This window comes from Staurois parvus, unplaced genomic scaffold (assembly GCF_062004578.1).
Source record: "Staurois parvus isolate SC_StPar_1 unplaced genomic scaffold, SC_StPar_1.0 ptg000636l, whole genome shotgun sequence".
NCBI classification, from domain to species: domain Eukaryota; kingdom Metazoa; phylum Chordata; class Amphibia; order Anura; family Ranidae; genus Staurois; species Staurois parvus.
In genome coordinates this window covers 7246143-7262545 of record NW_028318432.1, presented here as the reverse complement: position 1 = coordinate 7262545, position 16403 = coordinate 7246143, and the positions used below count along the sequence as shown (strand labels likewise).

The following is a 16403-nucleotide window of genomic DNA, read 5'->3' as shown; positions in this document are numbered from 1 at the left end:
CACCCATCCATCCTTTATTTTGTTGAGAAATCACTTTGACAAACACCATCTTATCACTCATAGCCATGGCCATCTTGAGTAAAGGCAGGTGATTCATGTAGCATTTACTTCCTGGAATTCATCTGCCCTTAGCTCATGCATGCAGACAAGAGGGTGTGCTTAGCCTAGAAAGCCCCTCCTCCTCAGAATTTAAAACAAAATGCCCATGAAGACTCATGGGATGTTTAACATCATTTTAGAATAGGCCAGAAACCAGGAAGGAAAAAAAAAAATAAAATAAGTAAATATAATGTACTATTTAGTTACTTAGGCTAGCAGCATTAGGAATAAAAATAGTTAATGTTGACTGAGAGCTTTTAATTCCACTTTAACTTGATTGTAAAGAAATAATCAACTTATTTTTTACAGAAAAATATATAGAAAAAAAATAAAACAAATCTGGTAATCTTTTTAAACATACAGCTGACATCTTGTCCATCAATCCCACATAAAAATGACCAACTGTTATTCTTTTTCCTCATTTTGACTAACATGGCAGCTAACACAGAGCAGCCGGCTGCAAAGATATATATGACAGATATCTCAGTTTCCATACCGCGGTGGTTAGTTTTGTACATGACACGGAATTGTAAATGTTGTTAGTGGTTCTTTTACATAATGTATGTTCTTTTCCTCATTTAGTTACTGTGGTCATTTAATACACTTATTTGTTTCAGAATGGAGCCTACAAACAGTTCCTATTCTGTAAGCGCATGTATTAGGGGATTTTCCCAGGAGAACAATTGACTGAAATATTGGGATTTCCCTAAACCGAGAAGAGTCACATTTCAATAACATCAATACTTACCGAAGCCTGAAAGATTAGATACTGCTGTCAGCGTAGGTGGACTTGCCATGGAGTTTACATTTGGATGGAACAGGAGGAATGCCATCTGTACAGCTCCACTCAGTACACAGACATAACCATTTGTGAAATAAAAGAAATGTTACACGATGGACTATGAGAAGCGCTATCAGCATGTTCACAGCATAGTATGCCAGTGTTTGACAAAATACAAAATAAAGTCTTTTTTTTGTATAAGCTGCAAGCTGGTATACTGAAATGAACTTGAATTAAGACTGGATATAGACATAATGCATAGTAGTAGTACAATAGCATAAAATGGTAGCATAAAATGTTATAATAGTGCATAGCTCCCAATGGACATCGTTGAACATTGGATGGGTTAAACTCAGATCCTCCTTCTGTTCCTCTTTGCTTCATGACTGTCCCTCTTTTTATCCAATGCAGTGGTCTCAAAACTATGGCCTTGGGGCCAGATGCTACCCTTTGCTTGCCTTTATTCAGCACTTGGGGCAATCTTCCTCCTACTGATATGAGACACTCCCCCAATAATGAGGCATAATTCCTGCCACTAACATCAACAATGGGGCACTATTTCTCCCACTGACACCAACAATGGGGCACTATTCCTCTCACTGACACCATGATGGGGCATTATTTCTCCCTCTAATACCAAAGATGCACTGTTTACTCCTACTGATGCAAGCACATTTTCCATTCCTACTGGCTACCTTAACCTCTTGCCGACCGCGCATAGCCGAATGACGGCTTTACCATGGCCGGCCAGTTCTGGGTGGACGTCATATGACGTCCTCCCAGAACGCGCTCTCCTGCGCGCCCCAGGGGGCGCGCACCCGGCGATCTCCGTGATCGCTGTGTCCTACGGACACAGCTGATCACGTGATGTGGTAAAAGGCCAATCACAGCGGCCTTTTACCACGTGATCAGCGGTGTCCAATGACACGCTGATCACAGGGAAATGCAAGTGCCGGTTCTCGGCTGCACTTTCCTCACGCTGTCAGATCGTGAGGAAAGTACTGCCGAGAACCGACAGTTGTCAGAGCGGGGATCGGCACCGATCATCAGGGCACTGATGATCAGTGCCCTGATGATCGGTGCCCAGCAGTGACACCCGCAAGTTCCGCCCAGCAGTGCGCCCACTAGCTCCGCCCACCCGTGCCCAGCAGTGCACCCACCTGTGCCCAGCAGTGCCCCCACCTGTGCCCAGCAGTGCACCCACCTGTGCCACTCTGCAGTGCCACCTACCTGTGCCCAGAAGTGCCACCTACATGTGCCCAGCAGTGCCACCCACCTGTGCCCACCCACCTGTGCCCACCAGTGCCACCCACCTGTGCCCACCAGTGCCACCCACCTGTGCCCACCCACCAGTGCTGCCCACCAGTGCCACCCACCAGTGCAGCCCAGCAGTGCTGCCAGTCAGTGCCACCAGTCAGTGCCCAGGGGTTGTACCAGTCAGTGCCGCCAGTCAGTGCCCAGCAGTGATGCCAGTCAGTGCCGTCTATCAGTACCCATAATCAGTGTCACCTATCAGTGCCGCCTATCAGTGCTGCATATCAGTGCCGCCTATCCGTGACCCCTAATTAGTGCTGTCTATCAGTGCCGCCTATCCGTGCCACCTCATTAGTACTGCCTATCAGTGCCCTTTAGTGCTGCCTATCAGTGCCCATCAGTGCCGCCTATTAGTGCCCATCAGTGCTGCCTCATCAACGCACATCAGTGAAGGAGAAAAAATACCTGTTTGAAAAATTTTATAAAAGAAACAAATAAACTTTTTTTTTTTTTCAAATTTTTTGCACTTTTTTTATTTATAGTGCAAAAAGTAAAGCGCCCAGTGGCGATTAAATACCACCAAAAGAAAGCTCTATTTGTGAGAAAAAAATGATCAAAATTTCATATGGGTACAATGTTGCATGACCGCGCAATTGTCAATCAAAGTGCGGCAGCGCTGAAAGCTGAAAATTGGCCTGGTAAGGAAGGGGGTATAAGTGCCTGGTAGGCAAGTGGTTAAAGTCTGAAGGACAGTAAACCGGCCCTTTGTTTGAAGCGTTTGGAGACCCGGATCCAATGTTTAGGTCAATATAATTAAAACTGAACTCCAGACAGATACCAAAGACACAAATCATTACAGCTAGGTTTTATTTAATAAATCATTGAATGTATTTTCCAAATGCAACCAGTGTAGACTTGAAATCTATCTCTTATGGGGAGTGGGGGCCAATTAGGTGTGCTGTATGCAAATATTATGACAAGAAACATGCTAATAGAAGGAGAGAGTAGAGGGATGACCTCATCAGTCTCCTGTTCAACCAGCTGGTTAGGGAGGGAGAAAGGACATCACCGTATAACTTCTAGAGTCTATAAGTCTAATAGAAAGTTGTGTCATTTGCCTGGCTGTGGTATCTAGCAAGGCTGTGCAAATCTAAGGACGTGGGTGGACAGAAATACAAATCCTGTGGCGAGTAAAACAATTCTCATTTTTGTTTTTCATCTTTTGTATTCAGCAGTTTGCCTGGAGTTCAGCTTTAAACCTTCCATATAAAGCCCAGTCCACCAAAAAATGTTTGTTTTTGGTGCTGGAGATTCACTCTAGAGTTTCCTCTATTTCTTGGGGGCTCTGTTGATGAGAGGTTTGCACTGGGTTACTGGATGTCCACACCTGATTTGACCATTATGATTGTGTGGCTTTATTTTCTACAATACTGTAAATTAAAAGTAGAGGTGTCACCTCATCTTACTCTAAAACACGATAGAATTTGGTTGTGATGGGATAGAATTTGGTTGATGTCACTCTTAAAATAAAAGCTTCCAGGGTCAAAACACAGAATTTGCCATTTATGACTTGTGTTGGAGTGTGCATTCTTTCATTATTAAATGAGCCTCTGACCCAGTACAGGTGCATGCCTATCAGGCACCCCAATACCTGACATGTTTGTTCTGGTCAGGGGCTCACAAAGCAGTAAAGGACAAAAATAATAGCCCCAGAGAATGCACACCTAAAAAAAAAAGTCAGCAATCGCAGCTTGCCTATTTTTATGATAACTTATAAAAAGTCTAATGAGAGAACCACACCTAAAAAATAAGTCCATAATTGTCAGGGCATGTCTCAAAGTGCAGAGGTGTGCGTGCACCAGTTCACAGACTGGCACTTCCGCCGCTATCCAGCATGGGCATGCTGGGAGGCAGAGAAATCCTCACATGTGAATGGCACGCATGCTGCCCTTCACGTGTCATTTATCTAAAAACTCTCCAAGTCTTTGGTCTATTGGTCCTCCTGTCCTATCCTCCTGGCACACTTTTAGACATTTATAAACCAGTCACGCTCAGGACTGACAGTGTTTGCTGCCATACCGTTCCTGGGCATGTTCCACTTTTCACAATGTAAACAGTAAGTTTTACTTCTCCTATGTAGTTGGGTTCTTCCTAAGTTATACTAAGCCTCAAATATATATATATATATTTTTTTTATTTTTTTTTTTTGCATACGGATTAACTCTTGGGGTAATGTCATTTTTCAGTCCTCTAGCTACATACAATATCTAAGGTTCACCTGGTTTGTTTCTCACAAATTCTTGTCACTTATATTAGTTTTATCTTTACTCAGTAATGGATCCTTCGTGTTTGAAACAGTTACTTTAAATATATCAGTCTGCATTGTAGTTGCAATATCTGCCTCCAGCTATGAAGTGTACAGAGTAAGTATTGCAAAATACATAATAAAATCTAGTTATTTAGTAGAGAAACATCCAGTAACTTGACTCACTTGCATAGAAATTTCAGATATTAAGGGGCTCTCTGTGTGAATTGTTAATTACTTTTTCATTGGTAATTATCATTCATTATTTCTTCATTTAATAGTTCATATTTTTATTTTATAGGATAGATTTTAATTTGTTTTAAAATCCTTTTGTTGCTAATTATGTTCTAATGGATATATCATGTAATTTAAAATTAATTTGACTGAGTCTCTATTTTCAATTTATTTTTATCTACTCTCATTCCTACTCTCTTTTTTTTCTTTACTGTTAAAGCCATTCTGTCCATTATTATTTCAAACTTTTCCATTGTTAATGAGATCTGCTTCCATCATGCATTCTATGGACCTCAGTTTTGTTAATACAATCAGCCATAATACAAAAGTTAGTATAAATATTTTGGATTACCATGAATTTAGTTGTGTTTCATTTACAGTATATATTAATCATAACATTTTAATATGCATTTATTAATATAGGATTTTATATTTTTACAAACATTTTTGTATTTGTTGAAGAAGAGGGAAATCTTTGAGCCCCTGAAACATACTGAAGTTTGATGTTTTTTTGTTTTTAATGAACACCATTTTTTTTAACAGATTCTGGATTCTTACTGGTCTGGTGCTCTCTTGACATTTTATATGATGAGTGTTCGAGTCAAATCGGGACTTTTGAATTTATATAATACAAGAACAAATTTCAAGGAGTGGAAACTGCATTAATTTTTTTACATATTCCCCTACTACATTCATACACGTATCCCAGCGTTTAACTAATACCTGGAAAGCTTCAGCATAGAAAGATTTGTTGGTACGCCTGAACCATCCTATTACAGCCTGCTTCACTTCGCCATCATTGTGTTCACCGTTCCCATAGAAAGATTTGTCTCTTGTGTAATTTTATGACAGGTTGTGCCTCAATTATCGAGGATCAGGCATTCCATGCACTTAATGTTCACAGGAATAACTGCTGTGGGCTGGGAACCACCACGACTGAGATCGTCACTGATGGACGTATGGCCATCTTTGAAACGTTTACACCATTCAAATGTCTTACTGCTTCTCATCACCGTACTGTGCTTGAAGTCTTCTGTAGATATCCGAGGGCTTTACACTTTTGTTCACAAGAAACTTCATCACCACAAGCTGATCCATGCATGCACAAACACTGTCTGCCTTCAGTTGTTAAGATGCTGGCAGCTAGCCCACATGGTGCCCAAGATTGTAATGTTGCACAATAAAAGCCTATAGCCAAAAAGGCAGGCTTGATCCACCCGCAGGCTTGTACACAATTTTTGGCCAATTTTGGGCAAATGTTTAGACATCTTGCCAGGGCACCCCTGAAGAACTCAGAAGGCAACTCAGGGTGCCTAGGCAGCCTAGTTGAAAAGGCTTTTCTAAAGTCTATTTAGTCTAAATTTTGTGTCACCCTCTGCACACAAACCCAAGTCCAGCAGAAAACACCACCATCTTGAACCCGGTGATTCCAAACATTGACGGGTACTAACTTCAAAGGGGCCAGTCTGGCCCAACAGATAAACTGTGTGAGAGAGAAAAAAGGTACAAGTGCACAATGGGAAGCTCAGTTCAATGTGAATCTCCTAGATTATAAGCGCTAACGAGCAGGGCCCTCTGTTTCCTCTTTTTTTTCTGTTAATTTAAATATTTATTAATTTTTCAAAATAGTTACAAACACTTTCATCATATTTCACAATAAATATACATAACTATCTTTTACTACCTTTCTTTTTCCCTCTAAAACATTTCCCTCTTCCCCCCCTTTCCCCACCCTACCCACCCCTCCTCTCCCCCCCAACCACCCACTCTGCAATCTTTCCCAACCTTTCTTCTAAAGCAGGGATATCCTACCCTTCCACCCTCTCTATGTCCTTCTATATTTCACTTTTTCGCATTTACTCCAGATTTTTCCCATCTTTCCCATTTTGCATGGTATATCTCCATCTTATCTTCCTGCAAATAGTAGAGCTTCTCCATTTTACTAATCCAGTTTATTCTTTCTATCCAATCCTCTTCTTTTGGTACTTCTGTTTTTCTCCAATACTTAGGGATCAGACTTTTTGCGGCATTTAAATAATACCCTAAACCTAAATTCTTATATTTGCTAACTGATATCTCTGAGCTATGTAGCAAACAAATGCCTGGATCTAACCCGATATTTATCTCAGTTATGATCTCAATTAAATGTACTATTGTTTTCCAGAATACCTGAATTTTTGGACATTCCCACCAGATGTGATACACTGTCCCTAACTCTCTACACCCCCTCCAACACCATGGTGATTTCTCTCCATATATCTTATTTTCAACACTTGGTGTAATGCGCCATCTTATCAAACATTTGTCATTTATTTCTACATCCCTCAAACTTACATTTTCGTGAACTAATCTATTTATTTTCTTCTGTTTATCCTCATCTAATACCACCCCCATGTCTCTTTCCCATTTCACTATGTGTATTGGTTTTGTGTTTGTGTCTAATTCTGTAAGAATGCAAGTATATGATCCAAACGCACACGTTCCTGCATTAAAAATGGCTGTGTGTATGAGTGGGTGCTGCAGTGACCGTCGGCTGGAACCAAACAGAATCAGCAAGGAAAAAATGTCACCAGCACACCGAGGATCACCAATATGGGTCCAAAGGTTTTAATAAACCATCACATAGTTACAGCAAGGCAACGTTTCGGAGTCTCGCAGGACCCCTTCATCAGGCATGTGACAAATCGTGATAGAAACTGGAGAACTATTTAAAAAAACTTGGCAATCGGAGACAACCCTCCCACATTTCTAGGTAACAGTCTTTATCTTCTGTCAGGGACATATATGCTGCTGGTTGTTGATTCCAGAACCCAGCGCTGCTTTCAGCTGACACTTTTATTACAATCCGGGGAGTACCATGATACACATGTGACCACAATGTTTATATCCCCAGGAATGCAGTTTATGTACATCTGATTATTGTTTATTTATTTTTGCAGTTTGTATTGTTTCTGTTTACATTGATTTGAATACATTTTTGGAGGGAACATGACATCATGGGGTGGGGCCAAGCTCATTTCACTTCACTCTGATTGGTGGATGGTTTTTTTTAAATAGTTCTCCAGTTTCTATCACGATTTGTCACATGCCTGATGAAGGGGTCCTGCGAGACTCCGAAACGTTGCCTTGCTGTAACTATGTGATGGTTTATTAAAACCTTTGGACCCATATTGGTGATCCTCGGTGTGCTGGTGACATTTTTTCCTTGCTAATTCTGTAAGAATTCTATATATTTTAGACGTGCCGTGTTTCCCATCCCCCCATGAATCCATCAACCTTTCAAACAAATTCCAATCTTTTTTCTTTCTTAGAGGTTTTGGTAGATTTCCCACAAAACATTTTAATTGATGATAATGCCACTCATCAAACCTAGCAAAAATCTCTCCCTTTTCCCCTACCAGATCTTTAAATGGCTTCAATTTCCCTTCCCCCATTATATCTCTCAGTTGAACATCTTCCTTTTTAAACCATCTACCTGTTATCTCCTCTCTCCCTGGGGGAAAAAGTTCTGTGTTTCTTAATGGCATTAATATAGAATTAAACTCCCACTTCATATATTTGTGAACTCTATCCCATTCCCTTAATACATTTAAAGTATATCTGCTTACCTCCTCTTTTAATCCTCTATATTGTGCAGGTAGCCAAATTAGTCTATTCAAATTAACTCCACTAACTGCATTTTCAATTTTTACCCAACTTTTCCCCTCTAAATTAAACGTCCAATCAAAAATTCTCCCTAGTATTACTGCTTTGTAATATCTCTTAATATCTGGAACTCCCAAACCACCCTTCTCTTTGTCTCTACTCAATATTTCATAAGACACTCTTGGTTTTTTATTCCTCCAGATATATCTTGTTATCATTCTTTTTATTACCTTAAAAAAAGCTTCTGGGAGTTTAATTGGGATCATTTGAAATCTGTATAAGATTTTAGGTACAATTATCATTTTTACCAGGTTTATACGTCCTATCCATGATGTAATTCCTCTTTCTAAATGTTTTAATTCCTCCTTAACTTCGTTTAATAATGATATATAGTTTAGTTTATACAGATACTTATATGCAGCCGTTAGTCTTACTCCTAAATATTTTATATCCCTTTCTTTCCATATGAAGGGGTATTCCTTTTGTATTTTCTCTTTTTCACTTTTTGGAATATTTATGTTTAAGATCTCAGTTTTTGTTGGATTGATTTTTAAATTTGATAATTCCCCATATTTCTTCAGTGCTTTCAATAAATTTGGGAGTATTATCCAGGGATTCCCCACATAAATAACAAATCATCTGCAAAGGCTGCCACTTTATGTTCTATAGCTTCTATCTGGATTCCCTTTATATCTCTATTCTTCCTTATTGTGGACAACAAGGGCTCTAGTGACATAACATACAACAGGGGGGACAGTGGGCAGCCCTGTCTTGTTCCATTTGACATCTCAATGGGCTCTGTTCTTTCCCCATTTACTACAATTACTGCAGAGGGCTTCTGGTACAACTTTCTAATCCATTCCCTCATTCTAACTCCAATTCCCAGGGCTTCTAAGGTGTCCATCATGAAGCCCCACTACTCTATCAAAGGCCTTTTCTGCATCGATCGATAGAACCACCACCGGTACCTCCCCTTTTCTACTTTTCTGAATAAGCATCAGGGATCTCAACCCATTGTCCCTACCCTCCCTCCCTGGGACAAAACCCACCTGGTCCCCATGTTTCCATTTGGGCATAAGTTCCTTCAACCTATTTGCTAGGACCTTTGCATATAACTTAGTGTCTGAATTCAGTAATGATATTGGCCTGTAGCTTGAACACTGTGAAGTATCTTTTCCTTCCTTATGCAACAACACCACATGAGCCTGTAGAGATTCTCTCCTCATGTCCATCTCTCCTCCCAGAGCATTCATATATTTCTCCAACTTGGGGATTAGTAATTCGCTAAATTTTTTATAATACCTCACAGTATAGCCATCTGGTCCTGGACTTTTCCCCGTCTCTGTGTTTTTTAGCGCTACTTTTATTTCTTCTTGTGTTATTTCTGCTTCTAAGGAATCTAGTTGTGCTTCTTTTAATTTCGGTAAACCCGCATTTTTTAAATACATCCTTCTTTTTTCCCTGTTTTCATTTTCCGTATTATTTACTGAGTCATTGGGATTGATGTTATACAACTTTCTATAGTAGTTCATAAACACCTTTGCAATCTCCTTGTTTGAGTGAACCAGTTCTCCCTTGTGGCTTTTTATTTTTTTTAATATAATTCCTATTTTTCTTTTTCCTTAAGGCTCTCATTAGATATTTTCCCGGCCTGTCTCCCCATCTATACCTCTCGCTTAGCGCTTTATTATAGACTCTCCTTCTCTCCTCCTCCATTAAAGTCTCTAACTCTTCTTTCTTTTTTATTATCTTCTGCTTGATTTCTTTTGCTATACTATTTTTATGTATCTGTTCCAGGTCAAATATATCCTCTAGGAGCCCACTGATTTTCTCTCTCCTTTCTCTTTTCTTTTTTGCCCCAATCGCAATCAGAATACCTCTTATATATGCTTTATGAGACTCCCACACTGTAGCTATCGACACATCCTCTGTCTCATTCTCTCTAAAAAATCTCTCAATTTCTTTCCCCATCTTCTGGGCAGTAACCTTATCCAGGAGAAGTGCCTCATTCAACCTCCATCCTACACCGCCTGTTTTCTCCCTTCCCCATCTCATCTTCAATACAACAGGGGCGTGATCTGAAATAGTCATTGCTCCTATTTCTACTTCAACCATTGACTCAATAAATCGATGTTCTATCAATATGTAATCCAACCTCGAATACATCTCATGTGCATTTGAGAAGAATGTATAGTCTCTATATGCATAATTCTCCATGTGTCCACCAATTGGAACTCATGTATCTCCTTCTTTAATAATCTCAAAGACCTACTCCCATCTCTCTGCACAGAAGAGGTTGCATCTGTTTGTGGGTCCATACATAAATTAAAATCCCCCGCCAATATCAAACGGCCCTTTTTAAAGTCCATCAATTTTTTTAACACTCCTTTCAAATATATCTCCGGCTTCTTATTTGGACAATATATATTAGCTACTGTACACTCCACCTCCTGCAGTTTACCCTTCAAAAACAAATATCTCCCCTCTGGGTCTACTTTTCTATCTTCCAACTCAAACCTTATATTTTTTGCAAATCCTATTGACACCCCTTTTGCTCTCCTAATCAGGGAATCTGCATAGTACCATTTTGGGTAATATCTAGATTTTAACCTAACCCTAGATTCCATCTCAATATGTGTCTCCTGCAAAAAAACCACTGAAGATGCTCTATGGTGAAGTTCTTTAAATAGCCTAAATCTCTTCCCAGGACAATTCAACCCTTTTACGTTATAAGTGATAACTTGTAGTTCTTCCATGCTTCTTTTATCACTCCTCTTCACCTTCATCCCTCCTCCTCTCCTCCCTTGCTTTTGTATCTCCCTTAATCCTGCAGAGTGTTAACCCTAATACCCCACCGCCCTGCACCCCTCCCAACCCACTCCCCACCCCTCCTCTCCCTCCCACCCCGCCTCCTCCCTCCCCCACCTTCCCCCACCCCCACCTCCTCCCATTTTTAGGCCTCTAATATGCCTATTAATCATTTGTGGACCTAGATGCCACTATTGATTGATATTTGGGGTTGAACTCCGCCCATGGGCGGCTCCTCCTCCCACCCACCTCCCCAGCACTCCCCATCCGTTAAATCAACTCTTTAAAGTTAAAGTTCCACGATATCCCCCGGGGAAGATCTCAAAAAGGTCTCTATTTAGGCAGTGAGTCTATTTTTTCTATATCCCTACTATTCCTCAAACCTCCTAATATTTACTTCCGAGGGGGATATTAAAATCTCACAAGAGCGGAGAGAAGAGGAGCTAGAGGGGAGCAGAAAGAAACAAGGAGAGGGAGAGAAAAAAAAAACTTTTCCTTCCTTTCCTCTCTCCCCCTCTACCTTCTCCCCCTAACCGACTGCCAGTCCTCTTGTCTTGTCTCTCCTCGTTCTCTATTTTCTTCTTCCCATCCGGCAATCTCTATTCTTTGCAACTCAAGTCTTTCACAAAATTCCCTCATATCCTCTGGAAATCTCAAGTGAGCTGTTACTCCATTTTTCCAACCAATCAGGCATACTGGAGTTCCCCATCTGTAAGACACATTCTTTTTTCTCATCTACTCCATCAGAGGTTTCAGAGTTCTTTTTCTCCACAAGGTCTCTGGTGTAAGGTCTGCAAAAATCTGAATGTCCATTTCGCCATATTTAATCGTTATTTTCCCTTGAATCTTCCTCCAAATCTCCTCTCTATCCCCATATCTGTGGAGTTGGACGATTACATCTCTCGGTTTTTCCTTCCCAACATTTTGATATTGTTTTCCTCTTCTCAAAACACTATCCATTTTAATCAATTCTAATTCAGATCTGTCCATTATTAAATTTTAAATTTTGCATATTTCTTTTTGCAATATTTCCCCTTCTACAGTCTCTGGGACACCTCTCAACCTTAGGTTATTCCTCCTGTCCCTATTTTCTTGTACTTCCAATTTATACAACAATTTTTCCTGGGTTTTCTCCATATTCTTTATTTTTTTCTCTAATTGAGAAATGTTTTGGGCCTGATGTTTAACTTTCTCCTCTGTTTCCTCCACTCTTATCAACACCTGCCCCAGATCATTCTGGATAGTTTCCATTTCATTCTTTATTATTTTTTCTAAGGCCCCAAACATTTCTGCCATCTCTTTTTTGTTTGGCGTTTGTAGATCACTTTCCATTTCTCTTGTCTCCACCATTCCGATTATTTGGTGATTGCTAAAATTCAAGCCCAATGATAATCTGGGGCTATTTTCCAGACTAATATCACCTTCCCCTTTTCCGTTTATACCTTGTAGCCTTTCTGGGGTCACATTTCCTTGAGACGTGTATTTTTTATTTCAACTGATTTTTATTGATAATTTCAGAGTCATAAACAAGGTAACAACATGTATAAACATTGTAATACAAGGTTCACAATAACAAGTGTGCAATCTACGAGTTGAATGAGGAGGTGGTAGGTCCTCACCATGTGGCCGGGGACCTGTTGGTCATAATCATGCTTACATGAGAGGTATGCTCGCGTTCCCTGAACCTTGTGGAAGTACTTAACATAGTTAGAACTGGGAAGGGGTGGAAAGAAAGGGGTTAGGAAGAATATAGGGGGGAGGGAAGGGGCACCAAAAAGCTACAGATATAAGATCCAATATTAGTTGAGATTAGTAATCAGGTGAGTGAGCAATTGGGATGTTTTAACCATCGGGACCATTGCATTATGAATTTGTGATAAGTGGAATTTCGGAGAGCCGTTCTTTGTTCCATCTCACATTGTAGGTTGAGATCTACAAGGAGACGGGACAATAGGGGGGGTGACGTAGACCGCCATAATTTAGTAATATTTATCTTTGCTGCTGCCAGAATATGTACTATAATAGTGCGTGAGCGTGTGGGGAATGTTTCTATCGTCAAGTGAAGAAGGGCTAGATTAGGATTTGGGGTCATTGGTGAATCTATAATTGAAGCAATTATTTGGAATACTTTATTCCAATACGATTTAATGGATTTGCATGACCATAGTAAGTGGAAAAGTGAGCCAGTTTCGCCACACTGTCTCCAACAGAATTGTGATTGTTGTGGGTAGTATACAGATAATTTGGCAGGGGTCAAGTAGCATTGGTGGAGAATTTTCAGGTATGATTCCCAATGTGAGCTACACTTAGAGGCTTTGTAAGTGATAGCAAACGCTGCTTTCCAGGATTGTGAGGATATTGGGAGAGGTAAGTTGCTCTCCCAGTTAGTCAGGGAGGACGTTTGGGTTATGAATTGCGCTTCAATTAGCAAAGTATAGAACATGGATATCCCCTTCTTTGGATAGATAGTTCTATGTAGAAAATGGTGGGCAGTGGCGGGAAAGTCTATTTCAAGTGGTATGTTTGTTTTATGTAGCAAGTGTGTTATTTGCATAAAGGTAAATTGCTCTTTATCAGACCTTTTAAATGGGGAGTTGAGGCCTCGTACGTTAAGAGATGTAATAGTAATCATTGATATATGGATTCACGAAGTATATATACAGTTGGAGTGTTCTTTGGCCGTATTCAGGGTCAGGATATCTAGATCTAGTATCCGAGAGGTATAGCTGATGGTGCCATGGGGAGGGGTAGTTGGGAAGGGAAGGGACAACAGTAAAAAAACTCTTGCGTATAATGCAAGGAACCAAAGTAGCTAGGAACGCTACTGCAAAAAAGGGGGAGTCAGAGAGGTTTTGACCTCCAGAAGGGTCAAACCTATAGAAACTTGTAAAGATGAGATTCATTGGATACAGGCCGATCGCCAGAAAAAGGAGTGTTCAATAGAAGCCTCCAGGGAAAAAATTTAAACATGTATATTGCGGCTTATGCCGCTAGGCCCATCAGGTCGCTTCCATGTTTTGAACTGAGCCAGGGTTATTCTTCTGTGAATCTGCAGGCAATATGCCCCAGGTCTTAAGAAAATCCAAGCCAGCCTCCAAATTTTTAATGGTATATACCTTTCCTTGGTGTCGTACTATTAGTTTTGTTGGAAAGCCCCATTGGTAGGCGATATTGTGGTTTCTGAGTGCTTTGGTAATTGATATGAGTTTCTTTCTATTAGAAAGTGTAGCCTTGGATAGATCAGCATAGAGACGCAAATTCGAATGAGAGGGTGGAAGTGGAGGTGGATTTCTAGTGGCCATCATAATTCTCTCTTTAATATGGTAGAAATGTAAGCGGACAAGCACATCCCTAGGGATGGATGCTGACAGGAATGGAGGTTTAGGAAGTTGATGTGCGCGGTCAATCGTGGCCTCAACTTCAGAGAGTGTTGGGATTAAAAGCTTGAAGAAGTGTTGCAGATACGGCAATAACGCGTCATTAGGCACGGTTTCTGTAATCCCTCTGAATTTGATATTATTGCGGCGTGATCTGTCCTCCATGTCAGCTAATTTTAAGTTGATTTGTTCTATGTCCGATAGGTGATCTGTATGAGCATCAATCAGGTCATTATGCGCCTCTATGATGTCTGCTATATTGGTCTCAATGTGGCGGATTCTGCGTTCCTGTCTTTGTACCAAAGCAGTAATTTGGGTCAATGGCACAGATATATCATTATGCAAGGTCTGGCGCAGTGAGGTTAGCATGTTTTTCATGCAGATTTCGGTCAGTGGTTGGTCAGACGCTGGAAATGCATCTATATCAGGCAGGGAGGTATGTGGTGGCTGAGGTGGAAAATTTAGGGCCCTGTGGGTGTCATCAGAGTCACTCTCTAGCCGCGGCCGTGATTTTGCTGGGCTACATGTCGTGGGTGACAGTGGGGGTGACAACTCACCAGGGTCCCCCGGGTAAAGCTGGTGTTGAAGCCTGGGATCCACACTCTGGGACCTGTAGTCCTCCTCCTGCTCATTGTTGCCTCCCCGCATGTTTGAATGGCGGCCGCCATCTTGAATTCCCGGCATGACGGCCGGGAAAAAGTTTGTCAGCTTCCCTGGCTGCCCCGGACTCTTTTTCCTCCGGGGCATGTCTAGTGGGCTGCGGGCACACTCCGATCGCTGCCGTGTGCTGTCAGAATTCCCTGGAGTCTGAGTGAGCCGCTTCAGTGCTGGCGGGTGGACGGAGCGGGAGCTATCTCGCGTCCATCTTCGAGCCGGCCGCGCATGCGCCCCGACACGTGTATTTTTTAATTGTTCCCGTTTGGGACCCTTTAAACCCACTTCCTTTAGTACTTTTATTCTTCATATCTTCTGTGGGGCTTATTCTTCTCTATAGTTTCATAAGATAATAGGTGTTACAACTATATGATAGGGTCCCCTCTTTGCCTAATAAATTGTCCAATAGGTTTCCTTTTTTGGTTGCTTAATTTCTTCTTTTTATTTCTCCTTCAAAGCCCCTGGGAATCCCCTCATCTCTCCTTCATCTTCTACTCATTTAAACAATATCATGAAAATGACTTGAAGCAAAATAAAACATTAGTTCATTTCAAGCTGCTTCCACTCACCCAGCTCTCCCCTCCTTCTCTTCAATGTGGCTCCAAACTGCTAACATCCAGCTACTATCCTTAGAGCGATCTCCAGGGGGATTCCACAGGGTTACTTCAATTGTATTTCCCGGCTCCTGGGTATGCTAGGGCACACGTCCTCTCTCCGGTCCAGGTATCCAGCCAGGCGGTACTCAGAGAAGCCGACTCATCCCACTCCTCTCCTTTAGGGACGCCGGCCGGCTTCCTCCTTTCCCAACACTCCTTTGCAGCTGACCACGTGGTCACGCCGCTCTCCTGTCTCCCGGCAATCCAGCTTCCCGGCTCTCTCACTTGCCAAGCTCCGGATCTCCGGATGGATCAGTCTCTGCCAGCAGCTCCCTGCTCTCTTCGTCCCCGGATCTCCGCACCACCACCGAGGCCCTAGCACCTCAGGTATATCTCATCCTGGCATATCCCGACTCGGATAGGGTTCCTAGGGAGGCTGGGTGGGGGAGTCTTATCGGAGAGCTCCTACCTCGAGCTCTCCGCCGCCGCCACGTTCAGGCTCCTCCCTCCCTCTGTTTCCTCTTGTACCAAATTACAGTCAGGTCCATAAATATTGGGACATGGACACAATTCTAACATTTTTGGCTCTATACACCACCACAATGGATTTGAAATGAAACGAACAAGATGTGCTTTAACTGCAGACTGTC

General features: G+C 41.5%; 1 protein-coding gene across 7 annotated transcripts in view; it reads right to left on the bottom strand.

The window, feature by feature from the left end:
* KIAA1217 (KIAA1217 ortholog) overlaps positions 1-16403 on the bottom strand; it is a 609023-nt gene that overhangs the window by 515987 nt on the left and 76633 nt on the right. The window lies entirely within an intron of this gene.